The sequence below is a fragment of the Aphelocoma coerulescens genome, chromosome 15 (genome assembly GCF_041296385.1).
Source record: "Aphelocoma coerulescens isolate FSJ_1873_10779 chromosome 15, UR_Acoe_1.0, whole genome shotgun sequence".
NCBI lineage: Eukaryota > Metazoa > Chordata > Aves > Passeriformes > Corvidae > Aphelocoma > Aphelocoma coerulescens.
In genome coordinates this window covers 15245745-15265606 of record NC_091029.1, presented here as the reverse complement: position 1 = coordinate 15265606, position 19862 = coordinate 15245745, and the positions used below count along the sequence as shown (strand labels likewise).

Sequence of the window (19862 nt, the reverse complement as noted above, 5' to 3'; positions counted from 1 at the left end):
GAGACAGCAAAGGCACCGCAGGACGTTTGGGTTGACACAGCCACAAAGAGAGGATGGCATTCCTGCCCCTGGCCTGTTTCCATGCCCCAGGACAAGGACTGCCTTGAGCAAAAGCTGGGGTATCTGGGTGCACATCAGCTCCTGGTATCCCTGGGAGGCAGGATCCACCCAGAGTCAGCCCTGGCTGCCACACTCAGGCTTTTCAAGCCTCTCAGTTCCCAGCCTGGAAAGCAAACTGCAGCAATTACCCGCTCTTGCCGCTGTGAATGGGCAACACTGTAAATAAATTACATCTTGGAAATTGTTGCCTAAATGGGGTTTAGCATCTTAAATTCCTGAAAATCCTTGTAAGATGACAGAAAAGGAAGAAGGGAAGGTATTTACTTGGCTGGAGAGCCCTAATCTAGCCCTAGCAGTAGGCAGGACACCCAAGGAGACTCAGCCCTGCCTGTTACGGGGTTGTCATGCTCCAGCACCAGGGTATGTCCGTACATCCCGAGGTCAGACCAATTTTACTCCTGGCAGCAGAGCAGCAGTGCTGCAAATTGCTTTTAAATACCAAGCTAGAGCTTGAGTGCTTCCAATGCAGAGCACCAGGGATGAAGAGAGACCAAACCAGAGAGCAGCTGCCAAGCTGGGCCTTTGTACATGAGGCAGAGAACCTTTGGCATTCAGCATTTGCACTGGAGGAAACTCAGTGTTCCTCTCCTCCTCCTGACAGCTCTTTGGTGGGTCCCACCATCACCATGGTGAGAGCTAGATGAACTTTGGTTACCTGGGAGCACTCAGAGCCTCTGGTGCCATGTGGGGAAATCATTTTGCAGCCAAAATCCTGCACAGATTCCCAGCAGACGATTCCCCTGGCACCGGGCTGGCAGCTTCCTCCAGGCTGCCCCCTCTCCCATGCCAAGTCTGCTCCATCCAGCCTCTGAGCAATCTGTCCCTGTGCAGGGAGCAAGATCTTGTCCAGATCTTTCCCTTGCCTGGAGCACATGTGGACTTGTGCCTGATGAGAAGCAAGTCAGAGCCACACATCTGTGTGATGCTGATTGTTTTTGCTTTCCTTCAAATTTCTCCCAGCTGCCTCCCAGACAGCCCAGGGTTCCCAAGGGGCTCCATCTCCCAGCCTGTTACTGGGAGATCAGGAGACAGATAACTGGGACAAGAGCATTTTCCAGACATCCAGCTCCCTGGGGCTGATCCCTGAGGATGCCTCAGTGCCTGCTGATGGACATGCATCCCCTGGCACACAGAACTGGCATTGCTGTGGAGCCACTGTCCTCCTCCCCACACAGATATCCCTGAAGGTTAAAGCACCAATCCCCTTTTCTCCTGCCCTCATCATTAACACATCCAGGTGAGCAGCAAACACAGCCCCTGACACTGAGCACTAGTTTTCCTCTCCACTACCTCCTGGGGGCCCAGCATGGAGAAACCTTAGTGGATCTGACACAACTCCCAGCACAGAGCAGCTCCACTGCTTGATGCAAAGTTTAATTTGATTTCTCACTTGAATAGCTGAGACACCCTTGATGCACATCCTTCCGCTCCTTCCAGATAAATCTGCTGCATACAATTAGCACCAGGAGTCACCTGCATTTCACCAGCCTTCCCCTCCACTCCAGCCTCCACCAGCACCTCCCAGGGATGCAAAGCAACCCCATTCCCACCTTTGGAAAGGCTTTTCCATGGCATTTGCCCTCCTCTAGCAAGGGGAAAGATGGGGTTAAAAAGTGGCAGCAGTCAAGGAGAGCTGATGGAGGGGGCAAAGGCCAAGGCAGGAGCTGCAGCAGCTTTCCCAGCTCAGTCTCCAGCTGTAATTCCTGCAGGAGCACAGTCCAGGGCAGCAGCATTCCTTGCTGCCCCGAGCCACTCTGTTCCTCCCCAAAAACAGCTGCACTTTAACAAGGCTTGGGTCAGTACAGCCCCTGAAGAGCAGCAAAGCACAATGCTCTGGAAACAGGGAGCAAATGCTGTGATTGCCAAGAAAATATGGGAAGCGCAGGTGGGAACATGGTGTTCCTTTTTTTCTTTTTTATAAAAGTCTGGAGGTTTTTCTGGCATCTGTTTTCAGGATGCTCTGAAACTTCAGCCTACAATCCCCAAAGCCTGGGGAGCACAGACCTGCTGAACCAGGGTCATTGTTGGGGCAGGAGGGAGACACACAGCTTTCCAAAAAGAGAAAGCTGAATAAGGAGAACAATGTCCTGTACAAACCACAGTGATGCACAGGCAAAGGTCTCACCTGAGACTGGAGAGCCCCCACAGGCTCTGGCTCTTTTCTGTCTGGTTCAAAACTCACTGGTGAGCCAGCTCGACTGAATCTATTCCCTTCCCAGAGCTCTGAAGCACAACAGTTGATTTTAAAACCTTACAGCAAACTGTTGGGGAGTGAAAAATGGATTTTTCAGGCATTAAAGCACAGACCGAGGAGCAAACAGACACCTTTGATTGAGAAATCAATGTCGGGGTTTTACAGCACTTCACACTAAGCAGCGGCAGAGCCCTGCATGTGCCTCATCCCTGCAGGGCAAGGGGGAGAAAAACCAGCAGAAAGCCGAGAAATTAAACACTGATGCTTCCCGTGGCCTTACCAAAGCCAAACATAACATGTTTTCAAAAGAGACCCTTCAGATTATAAACTGACAGGGAAAGGGTCCATGCCAGATCTTTCAGAGGGGGCTTCACCTGGCTGCTCTCAAGGCTGAGGGCTGGTCTCTCCCCAGCCCCTGCTAACCAAGACCCTGATCCAGTGGGTGACATTCCTGCCCGTGGCAGGGGGGTGGAACTAAATGGCCTTTAGGGTCCCTTCCAACCCCCAACCATCCTGTGATTCTCTTATCTCTTCCAGCCCACTTCATGAGGTGATCCCCACTCAGGGCAGCACACAGGAGCTCCTGCTGCTCTGTGAACCAGCCCTGGGTGCAAAAAACAGAGGGAAAGAAAGACAGAGGGAAAGAAAGACAGAGGGAAAGACAGACAGAGGGAAAGAAAGACAGAGGGAAAGAAAGACAGAGGGAAAGAAAGACAGAGGGAAAGAAAGACAGAGGGAAAGAAAGACAGAGGGAAAGAAAGACAGAGGGAAAGAAAGACAGAGGGAAAGAAAGACAGAGGGAAAGAAAGACAGAGGGAAAGAAAGACAGAGGGAAAGAAAGACAGAGGGAAAGAAAGACAGAGGGAAAGAAAGACAGAGGGACAGATACTAAAAGCAGAGCCTGGGATTGATGAAGATGCCAAAGGGAAGGAGCAAGTCACAAAGGGAAGAGCAGGAACAATCCCTGCACCCAACAGGGATGTTACAAGCGAGAGAGACAAGCTAACAAATTAAAACAGACCACGAGAATGCCTGATATGTTTTAAAGGCTTCTCTCAGCTTTCTTCTTCTCTTTTGTATGTTGAAAAATAATCTTCAATTGCAATTGCAATGCCCCCAGAGGGAAAAACACCCTGGCATAAGGCAGACTTCCCTCTAGGCAATGTGAATCTGTATTACCAGAGCAAAAAGCCTTTAATCTCAAAATCATTCCTTTCCAGAGCACTTGACCCAAAAGGAAGTCTCCTTTATTTCTGTAAAAGTCACTTTCTCTCCCACATCCTGTGGCCTCAGAAGGGAGCTGGGAGGCAGCTCTCTGCACTCCCCAGTGCCTGCCCTGTGCCCCTCCACCACCCTGCTGCTGCCAGGGCACTGCTGGGGCAGGGACAGCCCCTCTCTTGCAGCACCAGGGTGGCAGCAGATCCCCTGGCCAGCAGCTCAGGGACACCCCTGCTCCCCAGAGAGCTCCTCTGCTCCTGCCAGGCTTGACAAGCCCCTTCTGTTTAGAGAGAGGGACAAAGGGGGACCTTCTCCAACTGTTTCCATCCCTCAGCAAGAGCCAGTGCAGCAGGTGCAGTCATTGGCATCCGACTTGTTTCTCCTCAGATGCTCCAAGCCAAGAGCGCTCCTTTCCCAGACAAGGCTGCATCCACAGCACCCGGGTGGTTTTGGACAGCTCGGGGGTGCCACCAGACGTGGCAGATAGAAACCGGCTTGTGCAGGCAGCAGGGGAGCTGCTTGTGTCCCGGGAGCTGTCGTGACTCCACGAGGAGCCAGCTGTGATCCGCACCCCCAGTGGTTCCCAGACCCAGGGATGTCCCCATGAGGGCTGAAATGGAGGGGAAAAGCGGTACCAGCAGTTCAGCAGGAGGGGTGGGAAGGCTGTTTGCCACAGCCAGCAGGCAGCCAGGAAGCTGGCATGGGTGAGACAAGAGCTCCTGGTTCCCACAGCCATCTGAGATCCAGGGAAATTGCCACGGACAAGGATGTCTGAACCAAGGCTCCCAGCCCAGCTTCATCCTGTGACAGGGGCTCCACATGCCAGGAACATGCACCTCTGCTCTGCCCTGCAGGACATCAAATACCAGACACCTGCCCACACAGGACACAGCTCAGTAGAGCAACCCCGGGCTCAAAAAGCCAAAACCCAGCACAAGTCACTGATTCCATGCTGGGTTTTGCAATGGATTTGCAGTGTCATGTCAGGAAGGACAGAAGGCTCATGGAATTACAGCACATTTCTGCCCCTCCAAGCTGACAACCACCTGGATTGCAATGTGCTGGAAAAACCCAGGGACTGGCTGTGCAGAGCTCTGCAAATTTCATGTTTTTAAAGCAGCCCTTGGGGTTGTTTGAAGCACCTGCTGTTGGGATCTCTGCACACAGCTCCCAAGCACAAGCTTTGCTTTCTCCTGAACACACACATACACACAGGTCTGGGCTACTCATTGGGCTCAGCCATCCTGGAGGGAGCAGGTTTATCAGGCAGGACTGGCAATAAAGGTAACAGTGTTGGTGGTGGTTCCTTGAGCTGAATTGCTCTCAGTGTACTGGGGACGTGAGATCCAGTGCAAATACCCACAGGGTTCTATAGAATAAACACAACCTGCTTCAGTTCACACAAACCAGCCCCACAGAAACATTAAAACTCAACAGTGGGGCCGTCAGCTGCTTCAGGTTGGGCTGATTTCTGCACACCTTTTTAGGGAGGCTTTTCTTGAGGCTTTTTTCTTCAGCTGACAACTCCCTCAGCCCCTCTTTTTCTGAGAGCCCCAAGGAAAGTGAATTCTTGAAGGAAAATAACTTCTAAACCTCTCAGAGATAAATAAAGTCCTATTAGACTAATTTTGAGGATGCAGGGAGGAGAAAGCTTAAGCTAAACAAACTAGTGGAAAAATTGATTTATTAAAGTGGTGGATGCTATCAGGGAAGCAAGCAATTTCCTGCAAGCACCATAGCCCATTCTGCTAGAACAGATCTGTCTCAGCTTCCTAGCAGCATTCCCTCTCCCTGCCCCCAGAGCAGCTCCAGTGGTGTGATCCCCTTCAGTGACCCATTAGCAGCCATGGCACATTTGCCATTGTGTAAGTGGCAGCAGCAGCAAACATAACACTCTAAATAAATTTTCGTGGCTGCAGAGTGGTGTAATTAATCACAGGGTGTTTCACAGTCAGCAGCAGGCAGGGGAATGCACAAGGCTGTGGGAAAAAGGACATCAGGTCCCCCTCCTGCCCTGCCAGAGGAAACACAGGAGCCGAGGGCTGAGACCAGGCAGCAGCTGGAGCTGGAGTCGAGGTCAAACTCTATTTCACAGCTCATCCCAATTTGTGAGCTCCAGCAATTGACTGTGTCCTCAGCCTGCTTCGTTTGGGCACATCCTTGATCAGCAAATAAAGAGCCCTTGCTGTCAGTGCCTGCAGAGGTGTAAAGTTAATCCTGCTCCAAGCCCACTCCCTGCATCTTCCTTTTCCCACATTCCCTGAGGATCGAGACCTGCTGACAGAGCAGGAGCAGATGAGGAAGAAACAGCGTTAAACCCCCTGAATTGGATCCCTCCAACTCCTCTCTTGGCAGACAAGAGCCCTCAGCTCTCCCTCCCTGCAGTCTCTCCTCCTGCACTCCCCATGAAGCCTCCTTTGGGATGCTGGTTCCTGTTGCCCACCCAGCAGCTGAATCACTGGTGATTGCTTGGTAAGCCTCAAATTTTCCTGAGTTTAGGACACAGCACATGCTGTCAGCGTGCCTTGCTGCCCGACAGCTGGATCCCAAGGTCATCAAATGAAGCAAATGAAATAGCTCAACCCTGGGAGAAATCTCACATAAACCTCACACCACCACCACCACCACTTCAGAAAGTCGTCAGAGACTTTTGAACTCACCAGGATGGCACAAATGGCAAGATGGGAGCCTGCAGGACTTCTCCAGGGAGAGCTGACAGATGCCTTGGCCATCCTCCCTCATCCAAAGACACTGGCCCACATGGAGGTGTCCTCCTGCTTCTGAGGGGTGCTGCCCTCACCTGTAGAGACAGAGACAAAAAACCCCAGGTTTTGTTTCCTGATGCTGAACAGAAAACTAAAGTCTTAAAAGGCTGGTGGAGTTGAAGTGTCAGCATTCACGATGAGCCCCGAAATCAAGAACCTGAGACAATCCTCCTCTTCTGCCCTTGCTTCAGCCCCACTCCCTGCTCTCTGGCAGGGCATCCCTCCTGCTCTGACTGGCTGCTGTCTCTCTGAGCAACACCAAAGCAGTGTTGAGCAGAAGGAAAAAAAGATCATATATATACAGCAGCCTTTGAGCCATGCTTTTAATATTTCATCTTTCTTTTTCTGCCAGAAGAAAGGAAATTCCTTATGCTGGCTGGGCTGCAACCTCACCACCACACCCTTGAGCCTCAGACAACCGTGGCTGCCAGCCCCTCCAGATGGCACCCCACCCACCCCAATGCCTGGTGCTAGTCAGGAGGTGGCACTGAGGGGACAGGGAGGGCTGGGCAGCTGCCTCAGAGCTACAGAATTCAAGATATGGCAGAGAATCCCTGCACTAAGCTCCACAGGCCACTCAGATGCCTCCATGGACCAATTGTGATGGAAACTTACCCAGGAAAGGTGACAGGTCAGTAGCCACCAGGTCACCCCAAGTGACACCTGCCAATCGCTGCCATCACACTCCGTGTCAGAGCCAGCTGCCATCCCACCCGCACACATCAAGCATCATCTGCGTCAAGCCAGCTTTTATTTTTAAATTTACTGTCTGTAAGTATTTTGGCTTTAAATTATTCGGCAGCCTCCCTCGGTTCGGCAGCGCTTCCCCGTCTAGACAGAACAATCTTGTTGTCAGTGAAACAGATTCGCCCTGACATCCCCGTGGAGATGCTGCTGCTGTTTTGTGGGAAGGAAAAGGGCTAAAAAGCTCTTTCTTTACAGTTTTGAAATGTGATTCCTGTCCATTCAACTTCAAACAAACACCTCAATAAATAATCCTGCCGTCTCAGATTTGAGCTCTCCATGTTAGGAAGCGGCACGGATGGCTCAGCATCAGTGGCATCCTCCATCTCCCACTGCTACTTCCAGTGTACCTGCCCTCCTGGGAGCAAGGAATTCCCACCTCTCCTGTTCTTCCAAACCCACCTGCTTTGGCTCTTTCCCAGGCTGCAGACCAGGCTGGAGTGCAGAGATCCCTGTGGCAGCAAAGTCCCTGCTCTTAAACACTGACCTGGATCCTCCGTGGCTGCAGGACAAGCCTTGGGTGGCTGGGTGGGAGATGCAGGAGAGGCATCAGCAGCCTGAAAGAGACATTAAGCCAAGTCAAAATATATCTTGCGTACCAGCTTTGTTGCCAAGGCTCTGCCAGCATGAAAGACTACAAATACTTCCTTTATAATTAAAAAAGCACTTTTCCCCCTTGTTCTCCAAAGCAAAGATAAACCAGAGTGAGTGTTCAACAGCACCTCGTGTCAGCCTGTGGTACTTGGAGAGAGAAAACAGCCTGATCCAGCCAAAAATAGCATTGTTCCCCTTTTGCTCTGCCAGCGACACATCCTTGATGTCTGCAGTCAGAAGTGACAAGTTCCAGTTGCGCATCTTTCCACCTCCTCTCCTGGTAAAACAGCCACCCACCTGGCAGCAGGGAGGTGATCTCCACCTTGTGTGGGGCATTCCCTGCCTGGACATCACCCAGGGGGGGAAGGCACAGCCCCAGAACTCAGCCCCTGAGGAGCTGGACACACAATCATGCAGGAACAGAGGGGCCTCCATATGAGGGGCAAGAGCTCAGCTCCAGGGATGCTTCTCAAGGGTGCCTGTGGACAGGGGGGCTGGCAAAGAGCTAAGCACACCAGCAGGCACATCTATAGGGTGGCAAAGGGCCATATTAGCTGATTTTATTCCCCAAATGCCTCTAGACCTCCAGGAGGTGCCCAGTTCAGAGCAGACTGCATCAGCCCTCCTGTGTTAACCTTTAATCCCAGTGCCAGAGCATCACACCATAAATCAGTTGCAAAAGTACCGTGCTCAGGAGGAGACACTCACCTCTAAATAATCAAGCAGAAAAAATGCCTCTGAATATTCAAATAGGAAAAACGAAGTCGTGAAGCAAGAAGGGCTCTCAGTGCTCTTTGCACAGGCACCCACATCCAGCAGAGCAATGGGAAGAGCTACACCAGGAAAAGCTTCTGGGCAGCTCCACACCTGCTTCCCACCCTTCACGTGATGTATAACCTCGTGAATTCATCCCTGTCCTGACCTCCATGGAGATATGGAAGTTCCCTTCCCCCAGCTCTGGGAGCAAGCTGGCTCTGTCCCATAGGGAACAGCAATCCTGGCTGTGCCAGAGCCAAAGCCCCATATTTGGAGCAGCCCCCAGCACACCCACCCCAGCCAGGAGCAGATGGCCCCAAGATCCAGAGAGGCAAAGCAGAGCGGGGGAAGATCCCACCATCCCAGAGATGTGCCGTGCAGAACCAGCCCAAAGGACTGCCTGTACCAGGGAAAATAGCACCAGGAATGCATGGCAAACAGCAGATGGATGTGGCCTTTCCTGGGTGCACAGATCCCACACAAGATCCTCCACAAGCACGGAGCCCATGGATGGCTGAGAGCATTCTGCAGCAGCACTTTCTGCCTCTCCCTTTACTCACAGCAGGATTTTCACCAGCTCATTAATTCAGTGAGGTTTTGCCCCAGATCTGGGGGACCAGATCTGGGAGCAATTGCTTCTTTGAGGTGCCTTGAGCACCTGCTCTCTCTGTTGATGGAGAGTGGAGAAAAGTCCTCTCCTCTGCCCCTCCACCTGCACCAGCCCTGCTGATGCCCAGAGCCATGATAAATGGAGCTACAGCTCCAGTGGAGTGTTTGCTGTCCTCTCGGGATGGAGGTGTTAATGCATGGGTTGAGCTGGGGGAGTGAAGTGCTGGAAAATGATGCAGAAAGCTCATTAGCACATCCCTAATAGCCCTGAAATTGCTGTGAGGGCCTCTGGCAGCTCTCCTCCCCCTGGGTGGGGGGAGCCATTCCCGTCAAGGTACCTCTGTGCTTGGAGCCTGGGCACTGGCTCAGCTCAGCACATCTACTCCAAATCCAATGACTCCAGGAGGAGCCACTGTCATCAAGCATCCAGATTTTACTGCTACATGCTGCCACTGTCCTCTTTGAGGAGACTGTGCCTCAGTTTCCCTGCCTGTATGGAAGAGCTGTGACACCTTCCACCCACCTCAGTGAATATCTCCTGCTCTTAATTCTTTTTCTGCACTCACAGAGCTTCAGTGATACATTTTGGGGGGGGGGGGGGGGGGGGGGGGGGTTCAGGCAGTTCAGAGGTGCTGACTGAATTTCCAATGTCACCCAAACACATCAACGCATCAGCACAGAATCCCAGAATGGTTTGGGTTGGGAGACACTCTAAAGCTCCTCTCATTCCAGGGACACCTTCCACTAGACCAGGTTGCTCCAAGCCCCATCCAGCCTGGCCTTGGATACTTAACACATCCTGGGTGTCCCGGTGCTCTCTCCAGTGGGAGATGAATGTGGACACTGCTGCAGGCAGGTCTCCTCCAACACACACTGATTAAGCTCAAGTGCTGAAGGCGCAGGTTGGATCAAAAGAGCAATTCTGGTTCGCCAGAACTGGGGCAAAACCTTCTCTCTGATTTAATGAGCTGGGAAAATGCTACTCCTGGGGAAAGAAGGGAGCACAGGGCAGGAGCAGGTCCCGTGTCCCACCTTTAAGCGCTGCACCACAGTTCCACTTTTCATGGCACCAGAACCTGCACTGAAGGGATTTGATGACTCCTGAGAAATCCAAGCCAAGAAGCTTTTAAGAACTCCTGCACTGCCTTTTTAAGAGGCAAGGCACATGTGCAACTAATCCAGTCTTAAAACTAATGATTTAATTTACCTTAGGAGAAGCAAACCAGCATAAATTAATATCTCCCAGTAGTATAACATAAGCATGTTTTATCTAGAGATTATGTTGATTAAATCATCAAGTGCCATAATCTTCTCCTCGTACCTCAGTAAGTTGGAGAAAAAAAAAAATCCCTAAAAATGTAGATACAGCCTTCCAAGCCACAGGAGGGAAGTGCACGTTCAACTCCAAGCAGTTTCCTGGCTCAGCAGAGTGTGCACAGGAGACTCCCCACCCTGGAAGAAACTGCTCCAGCTGGTGTGGTACCAAGAGGTAAAATAAAGCGCCGTGTTCCTCGTGGAAGAGGTGCCAGGAGATGAAGGAGCTCAGAAGCAGCACAGGCGTTGCACTTCTGGGGTTTCACTCTGCAAATGGAACTGAAGAGGTCAAATCTGGCTCCTCCAGGCGCTGTATCTGCTTTCAGGATATAAGACACCAGTGCCATTAGTCATGCGAGCTGGAAATTCCAGTGGCTCAGACCCACCACACAGGGAAACAGTGCCTCAGCAGAGGGGGGAGAGCACAGAATCCCCTTTAAAACACCTCCCTCCCACCTCCTTCATCTCATTTCTGCTTGTTCCCACTCACCTTGCGCTGTGGTGAAGGCCCCACCCTGATGAATCAACAAGACCTACCCGGACTTTTTCCACCTGCCGGGGGCGGTTTTTCAGACAAAGCCGGTTCCTGCGGGACTCAGCTGCAAACTGTCTCCGAGTAATCATGCCCAGGCACTTTAATGGCTTTGTGTGCTGGCTGTTTGGATTGCTGGAGAGCCCTTGGGCTGGGCACTTCAGACACACAACACCTTTTATTCAGAGCCAATTCAGAACCTCAGGCGAGCTGGAAAGTTTCCCTGGAGAAGGACGGAGGAGCTCGTTAAGAGGAGGTGTCCAAGGCCAAAACAACATCTCCAACAACAGAAAGCTCCTACCCTGAAACAGCAAACTCTGAACACTGTTTGTACTGACCCCAGACATCAGCAGCAGGTCTCCAGCAAGAAACCTGGATTTACAAGTCAAACCTCAACGTGAGCAACGCAGACTCTCATAGTCCCCGGTGCTTATGAAATAAGTGGATTTTGCAAAGAAAGGGCAATTAACAGATGTTGTTGTATTTGGTTATTGGCAAGTTGGGGCAAACAGTGAGAACCTGCCAGCAGTGCAGGCACCACAACTCCGTGCTTGTTTCCTCACAGTGTCATTTCTCCACTTTTGTAAGAGCTTGAGAGCCTTCAGAAGAGAAATGGCATTATTTCAAAAAATGTTTTAAAACCAACGTGAAGTTGTCAAGAGGAACACTCTGCTCAGTGTCTCAGACAGAAAACACATCTCCATCCAAACACTCTGTCCCTGGTAGGAAAAATACCCATGTAAAGGATACATTTTCAGCTTCTGAAAGGAGGCAGGTTCTGAACACGAGTTTTTCCTCAGAGAGGAGACACTGTGTGCTTTCTTGCAGCATTACAAATATAGAAGCTTCAAGAAGTTTCCCGACTTTTTTTTTTCTTTTTTTTTTTTTCTCATTTCTGTGGTCCCTCAAACCTGCATGATGATTCAGAGAGCAGAGGAGGGTTGTGTTTCTTTCCATGAACACCTTTAAACTAAAACACAGACCCAAGCCCTTCTCTCCCCTAGAAGCAAACCTCCAAGCCTTACTGACTTCCCTAAAATGATCCAGGCAGAGGAGTGTAATTTAGGAACAGTTCTTCACATCCTTCTGATGCCATTTTACCGTAGAAATAACCTATCTGACCCTCTCCCTCTGAGAGTGTCTCTGCCTGCCCAGCTCTGAACAGCATTTCTCTTCTAGGCTTTATAATCTCTTCAGCTCAATTAATGGGGCCCCCAAAAGCCTGGGGACTCCATGACTCCTAAATGAAACATCTTCAAAGACATTAATACCCCTTGTCTTCTGCAGGACCCTCATTCCAGGCAAGGCTGACATTTTGACAGATCTTCACACTCTTTTTCACCAAGGAAATGCACCATTACACAAGGTTAATTTTTTTAGGATTGATAGAAAATCTCTTCCTCTAGGTAAACATAAGACAAACATCTACACACTGTGTGGAATTACATGTCAAGCCACTCAGTAAAATCAACTTATCTGCCAGGAACAAGCCTGACAAATCCTCAGTACAGATGTCTTTCTTTCCCCACTTTAAATTGCACACAGAGGCCTCAAAGTTCAGGGGAAGGGAGGGGGTTCCCCTCATTGATCATCCCCATCCTGCCTGTGCTTCCACCTCCCTGCTGAGACAGCTGCCTTTGGAAAGGAGGATTTGGAGAAGATATCTAGAGGAAAGCCTTACAAAAAAACCAAAAACGCACAACAGGAAGGTTGCCTGAGCTCTCCCCTCCCTCCTGGGGCTGGAGGTGTGCTGGGAGAGCGATGCTGTCTGCAAATGGCACCTGTGCCACATGTGCCCCTAGCAGAGCTCGTGGCAGAGGATGTTCAGCTCCCCAGTGACAGTGACCAGCAGAGCCATGTCACTGCTGCTGCTCATTCCCCAGGAGAAAATTCGACTGAGGGAATTACTCCTTACAGACCCGAACTACAAGCACGTGCCTTCTGGTTTTTAACGCATTCCCCTCTCCCCGCAAGCTGGGGGGAGAAATCTTTACAGCAGATCAAAGCCCACAGATGTCAGACAGTTTTTCTTCCTCTCCTTTTGCAATCCTTTAGCTGCTTGATGCCCTGGGGGAGCCAGAGGTGTCAGGGAGAAAAGCCCATGATCCCTTCAGGATGGATTTCATTGTTTTTAGCTAATGAGTTCCACCTTGGAGAGTGAGATCCTCCTTTCCAAGAGCCACAGTGCTACCCCAACGCCACAGGTCCTCTCTGAGCTCCAGCTAGAATCTGGATGGACATTGCCATTCCACACTCAACATCCTGGACCAACAAACGATTAATTATCCCCAGGGAGCTGCCATCTGTCAGCCGATCACGGACGAATCTGATTAACAGAACATCCCTGTGATCTCCACCTACTGCCAAGGGAAATGTGCTCTCTTCCAATGGTTTATGCAACCAGCTTCTCACACTCAACTACCAAATGTAGCTGGTGGGCTCAGTATCCAGAAACCATCCAGTCACCTGCTCCGGAGTGAGCCTTGGCCTGTCCAGCTGGATGGAGAAGGGACAAGAGGGTGACACTGAAGAGACAATGCGCTCAGAGGTGTAGGTGAAGTTCTGACATAGCCAAAAACCTACAGCGAAGCCTTAAGGAAGGTTAAGCTGCCCTCAAGCCCAGAGTAAAAGCTAAGTTGAGGAAGGAGAAATCTCTAGGTGAACTGCAGAGCCAGCCCTCAGCCTTTGGCTGATCATTGTTCTCCTGTGCCTCAGCCTGCCCGACTGAGCCATCAAGTTTGTTCTCATTTACTTCTCTCTGTAGAAACCGTTGAGATTTGTATTTCAAAACCACATTGGGAGTAAAATCAGTGGCGAGACAGGCAGCAGCAGGCACTGGATGCCCTTCACAGCAGCGCCCATGCAGGAAAGGAGGATGCTCTGCCCTGATGCTGGGCTGGCTCCTCCCGCCCGCTCTGCTCAGCAGCCAGCGATTGCCACAGCAACAGGAAACAGAGGAGAAAAGTATTTCTCCAGAACGGATTTGGTTGCTTTTAAATGGATGAACATAGGAGAGTTTGTTTATAAACGTCAAGAGCAGGTCGGTGTGAAATTGGAAATGCCAGAGGGGTTTGGCTGGGTGAGCAACACGTGGGGTGAGGGGATGGAACACCTGAGCCGGCTGTGGGTCCGGAGAGCTGCAGAGTCTCAGCACTCAGGAAACCTTGTCACTAATGCAGACAGTGCTGCTCACCCCCTCTGTCCCCAAACTCCACCACAGGGCTGAGCTAGAGTGATCTGCCTTCCCAAAAAAAGACCCTAGTGCTGGAGTTCCAATCCCATTGCCAGCCGAGCCGTGCAACCACACAGCAAACAGGGGCAGGGGGGTCGAGCACGAGCCTGTGCTCCGCCCCAGAACGGTTTGAGAGGTTCATTAAACCAGTTAATGGTGCGGGAGCAGCACTGACACCATGCCGCCGATCTCCTTTGTAACAACATCCCAAAGGACTCGAGCATTTGGCTGGACCTCTAAGGGACACAGGAGCTCTCAGGAGTCCGGTCCAGCTGTGCCAGGATTGAGAGCGGGCAGCACATCCCAAAAAACACAGAAGGTAAAAATCCAATTCTTGGATGAACAGCGAGGCTTTCCATGTGCTCTGATGATGATGATGATGGCTGGGTTAAACACCCAGGCAGCAAAACTCACCCTCACCGCCTGCCCTCACAGCTGCCCCTTCCAGCAGGCATTTGGGACACAGCTGCTCCCTAAAGGAGACCTCAGGGGAAGCAGGGTGAGAGCTAAAGAAGCATTTGAACAGTCACATTTTTGTGATTGTGCTGGCAGCCCCTTCACAGCACATTCAGCTCACTGAGGGAACACCTGCAGCCAGACAAGTGACAGGCAGGGTCGAGGACCAGGACAGCTCCCGGGTTAGAGGCACATCCTGCAATCCCCAGTGACAAACCACCCAGAGCCTGCCTGGCTATGCACCACATTCCTCTTCATCTGAGACATTGATTCAACCAGGTACTTGGCAATAAAAGGCTGCAGAAGCAGTGAAAGGGCTCACTATAATACATTAATTAAATAAAGGTAGCAGTGCCTCAGAATTTAAGTGAATATGCAACACCACCACTGAACAGGGCGTGTAACACAGCACGGTTGGGTGGCTGAAGGAGAGGGCTCGTGCCTCTGCTGGGCTGACTGGCTGCATCCATTAATTATATCCCCATTAGGCAGGCAGGAAATGCTCCCACCAGCAGCACCTTCCTGCTCTGTCATTCAGCCCAGGAACATGACAGATAGAGCAGAGCTGAGGCATAATCAAGATGGAGCACCTGCCAGGCAGGATGGATAGGGAGGAACCCCTCTGCTCGGAGGCTGTGCAGGTTATTGATACCTTGGGTTAAGTGACAAGATAAAGAGACCCTGCATGCTTTGGGAAGGCCACAGCCAGTGTTTGAGGCTGTTCACATCCGTTACAAGGTACATGGATGAGATTCCCCCCGAGGCCCTCAGCGCTGGGGTAGCAGAGGCTGGCACAATTCTACCACATCCTTCATGCTCCCTTTGGCCCTCATGGGATTTCAGAACAAATGACGCCTTCAGACTTCTTTGAGAGAGCCAGCTTAGCACTGAGAGGTGTCCAGCCCTGCTCACTGCTCCAGAGACTCCTCACTGAGCCCATGCACAGGGTGCCCAGAGAAGCTGTGGCTGCCCCATCCCTGGAAGTGTCCAAAGCCAGGTTGGATGGGGCTTGGAGCAACCTGGGCTAGTGGAAGGTGTTCCTGCCATGGCAGGGGGCTGGAAGATGACCTTTAAGGTCCCTTCCAACCCAAACCATTCTGTGATTCCATGATTCCCTCCAAGGACAGTCCAGAATCTGCCTTCCATGCCTCACCTCCCTTGCCCAGACACACCACACAGGCAGCCCAGGTATGAGAGCACCCACACTGCAGTTTTGCACCCCAAAATATCTGCTAAATACTCCCCTTCACAACACCTGGAAATGGCAGACAAGCAAGCACCTGTATCTACTCAGATGGACAAAATCCTCTAAGAGCAAAGCCCTGCTGGGGCAGATCCACTCACTGGATTGCCACCAATTGGCCCTTCCTTGGAACAGACAAGGGTTTATCCATCATCAGGGGACAGACACTGCATTTATGTATTTCACCCAGACTTTCAAAGCTCTTTCCAAAATTGTTATTTCAATGAAAGAGGAAACAAATCAATAGTTTTGAATTCTCTCAGGGGAGAATGAGGCCAAGAGGCTGAGGCAGAGCTGGTAACAACCCTACCATGTTTTATTTCCCTTTCCTGAACTGCAAAACTCCAGGCTTGGTCCAAAATGAGACCCAATCAATACTCTAATGCTGAGATCCCATTACACACTGAGCATCCCTGGCTCCCAGGTTAACGGGTCAAACTCTCCTTCATGTCTTAGTTTTCCAGACAGTCTTAAACCAATTGTTTCAGCAATTCCCAATCTCAATGGATGAGATTTTTACTACCCCAGAAATCCTTTCCAACAGAATCTTTGCCTCCTGTTTTTATACCCATTTTGTGCAACTGCATTACATGATTTAGTATCATCAGTATTCAGAGTCTTCCCCATTACGTGATGCCTCGTGATGTGCGAGGTTTGGAATGTTTCTTCTCTAATCACATCAGAAAAAAAATATTCCTGTGGCTATTAGGCAGTGTTACTAAATTTTCATTCATAGGCAAAAGGCTATTTCTTCTCCAAAATGAGTAATTCTTCAGTGTTAACAGGAGCTTGACATGATCAAGCAGCTGCCTTCAACTGTCTGACAGATCAATTAATTGTTTATCAAACACCATTAAAAAAAAAAAAAAAAAAGGAAAAAGCCCAAACCAAAAAACTTGACTTACCTCCTCATTTAATGATGGAAGCAGTCATGGAGCTCCATACATGTGTCCTGAGCCTGTCCTCCAAATCCATGTCAGCCAGTGCCACCAGTCTGTTCACTTTAAAACCCTTCAGTCACCAATTCCAAATAGGATTTAAACCATCAAGCAGAACCCTTGACTGAAGACACCGATTTTCCCCCTGGACTTGCATTTGTATTTATTTTTGTTAAAGCTTGTTAGCTCTCATGACCTGGGCTGGCCATTAAACCTGCAGAGATCTGCAGGCAGCACCCACCCTCCAAAGAATCCTGAACTCAATAAAAATAAGGAGCATTAATAAATTGAAATGAAAAGTGTGCATTTCATCACTATTCTGCCTTTTTTTCCCCCCTCACAAGATTCGGGGCAGAACATGGGGATGCAAATTAGAACTAAATGAAAAATGACAAAGCTACCTGAGGCATCCAGAGAACTGATAGCTTTCAAATGTGAGATTGATGGAATAAATCAGCAGCTGCTTCCCGTGGGTTACAGCTCTCAGTTCCAAAGCCCTCCAAATGCCTGGCTTTGCTCAGAGCATTGCTATTTTAGAACCAAAGGCTTAAGTAACTCTTCCTGTGCTGCTGTTCAGCATTTTAATTATGTGAGGGGAGTTGAGACACCCATCCTGTTTAGATATACACCATGGAGAATATTTTGCATCTCTTTTGTCACCTAAATGTTATTTAAATGTTGGTCCCAAGGATTCTTTGAGCCACTCTCCCCTTCTGCTTATTTATTAGCATCACATTAGAGTAGAAAAAAACCCCCAAATATTTTGTGTGGGTTTTGGTTCTCATAAACCCAAGCTGTTCTTTGTGCCTGTTTAAAAATTAAAATCAGTATTTCACAGAAAAGCATTCTTGCATAAAAAGGAGGAATCTAAATAAACAGAATTACTCCACTGTAAAGTGCTAAGTACTTAAGTATTACAAGATATTTTGGCATCCCCAAAGTTTGAGCTGATGTTAAATATTAAAGGTGTTTTCCACATTCAGCAAAACATTGCAATAGTGGAATTCTTTAACTGTATGAAATTTGGAGTTTCATTGACAACAGGTTTTCAATAAATCATAGAAAAAAAGAAACGTGCATTCTTTTGTGTTCTAAATATTTCACTGTATATTAAATTCTTAGTTTTAGAATTGGGCAAACTAAAAATAGTAGCAGCAAACCTTAGACACCCATTCAGATTTTCTGAATATTTCAGTGTTTGCTTCTATGGAACAAGAACCCAAAAGCTGCTTTTTCTTTTTTTGGAAGGAGGAAGAACCTCAGTTATTCACAAGGGTCACAGCTGTTTCTTGCTCTTTTAGGCTTTATTTTCTTTAAGTTCCCCAGAAATTTACAAAAAACAAGGCAAACAATTAAGGTTTCTGTCATTAAATCCCTTTGTCTCTTTACAAAATTCCAGGCAGAGCACATAAACTAAAAAAGACAATTCTGTGTATTAGCATTTGTCCTTGGAAAAAGCCTCTCTGGAAACCTTTCCATGAGTATGATGTCAAAAAGCCCCTGGAAGTTGGCTCCCTGATCTGGCTTCCTTCCACTGGAACATCTAATGGCTGGGGGGGATGTCTTTTTTATTTTACATGTATCAACATCACAGTCCATTGCTCAAAGCAATAAAAAAAAAGTTTAATATGAGTCAACAGCCAACTGCAATTTAACCCTCAACAGAAGTCTATTTTTGGCAGAAGGTTCACCTTTCTTTAAAATTACTGTAATGACGAGTTAGAGCCATTTCCTAAATTTACTTTGAATGCTGTTCATAATGAGGATTAAACTGTTTCATACCTGCAGCAAAGCTGTTTCTGTTCAGAGGGCTGGGATCCTTCAAGACTGATGATAAGCAGGCGAAGAGCAGACAGAAAAGCCAATTTTCTCCTAGAATTCAAGCAAGACCTTGTCCATCTCCTTGAGTAACTTGTCTCTATTTTTCCAAGCCGTGGCAGGAAATCTTCAATTCTACAGCTGATGTCTCTACTCTTGATCTCCACATGCCTCATCCTCGCCACAGAACTACTTGTGCATCCTTTTAGGATTTAAAAAAAAAAAAGGCATTTGCTTCCCTGAGTGCACAGCAAGGCACTGCACTTTATCACTTCCAGCCCTGCAAATGGCTCAGGCCATTACAGAACAGCCTGCCAGGATAAAAAAAATACAAGATACAATATTCATTTACTCTGTGAGACACATCTACTCTTTACAGCGATCAACAAAGGCAAGGCAGACTTTCATTTCATTAAGAAACTGAGGATGAAGTAGCCTATAAACAAAATTCCTTCCGTGTAGCAGTTAAGTTTGAGCCATTTCCAACAGTACAACCCCTACTCAGGGCTGCCAAAAGCAGAAATTAACAGTTCAAAGGCTGACCCAAGGGCACTGGAGAAACTGGCAAGGAATTCTGACAGAAGGAGGTTGTACAAACCTCACACATCCTTCCTGGAGACAAAAGATTGGTGTGGAAGAGTTTGAGACCAGGATTTGCCAACTTCTGTGAGGAAGCAGTGCCCTGATTCACCAGCAGTTCATGGAGCCCCTCTTCCTGTCCAACACGTGCTGACGTCCCCTCCACATTTCTATTTTCTCACTAACACCCAAAATTACCCCAGAACAGGGAACACCATGGAAGCAGATGGCTGTTGGCAAAGTATCTCCCCAAAACTGAACCTAAGTCCCCAGCTATTCCCACAAATACATGTATTGATAAAGTGATACAGACAGGAAATAAATCCTGCTACTTCCTTAGCACTTTTTATTATTAGAACAATGTTCATTTAAAGACTCAGTGACAAATCCTGTCTGGTACATCATCATCTTATCAAAAACCTGTGACATGTGCAGAGAATGTTAAGTTATATTAAGTAAACTGTTAAACTTGACAAAATCCAGCCTGCTACTTTCTGCCTGCCTAAGCTGCAGTAGAGATGGCACATTGTCAATGGGTGGGAAACACCCTCTTCTTCCTTGCCAGAGCTCCAGATCCACTCAAAACTCCAAATACAGCAAAAATCAAGTCAGGTGTCTCAGTCACATCAGGAACTCAGCCATCACACTCCACTCCAGACCCACATACAGGCGTCAGCTTTTGGGATGTGCCTGTCACCCAACTGCAGGAAGGAAACGGGCACAGTCATTGCAGCTCCCCTCCCTTTACCC

The 19862-nt window shown here is 49.1% G+C and overlaps 1 long non-coding RNA gene across 7 annotated transcripts; it reads right to left on the bottom strand.

Moving 5' to 3' along the window:
* Window positions 1–5199: 5199 nt before the first annotated feature.
* Window positions 5200–11153, bottom strand: LOC138119417 (uncharacterized). 7 transcript variants are annotated; one of them, XR_011155496.1, is made up of 6 exons: window positions 10805–11153; window positions 10322–10633; window positions 8344–8372; window positions 7444–7598; window positions 6193–6332; window positions 5200–5806 (listed from the first exon to the last, which is right to left on the bottom strand). It is a non-coding gene; the product is annotated as an uncharacterized lncRNA (long non-coding RNA). The 7 variants fall into 7 exon arrangements; XR_011155494.1 differs by having other exon boundaries at window positions 10322–10630; window positions 10805–11152; XR_011155495.1 differs by lacking the exon at window positions 10805–11153 and adding an exon at window positions 10033–10101 and having other exon boundaries at window positions 10208–10780.
* Window positions 11154–19862: the final 8709 nt, after the last annotated feature.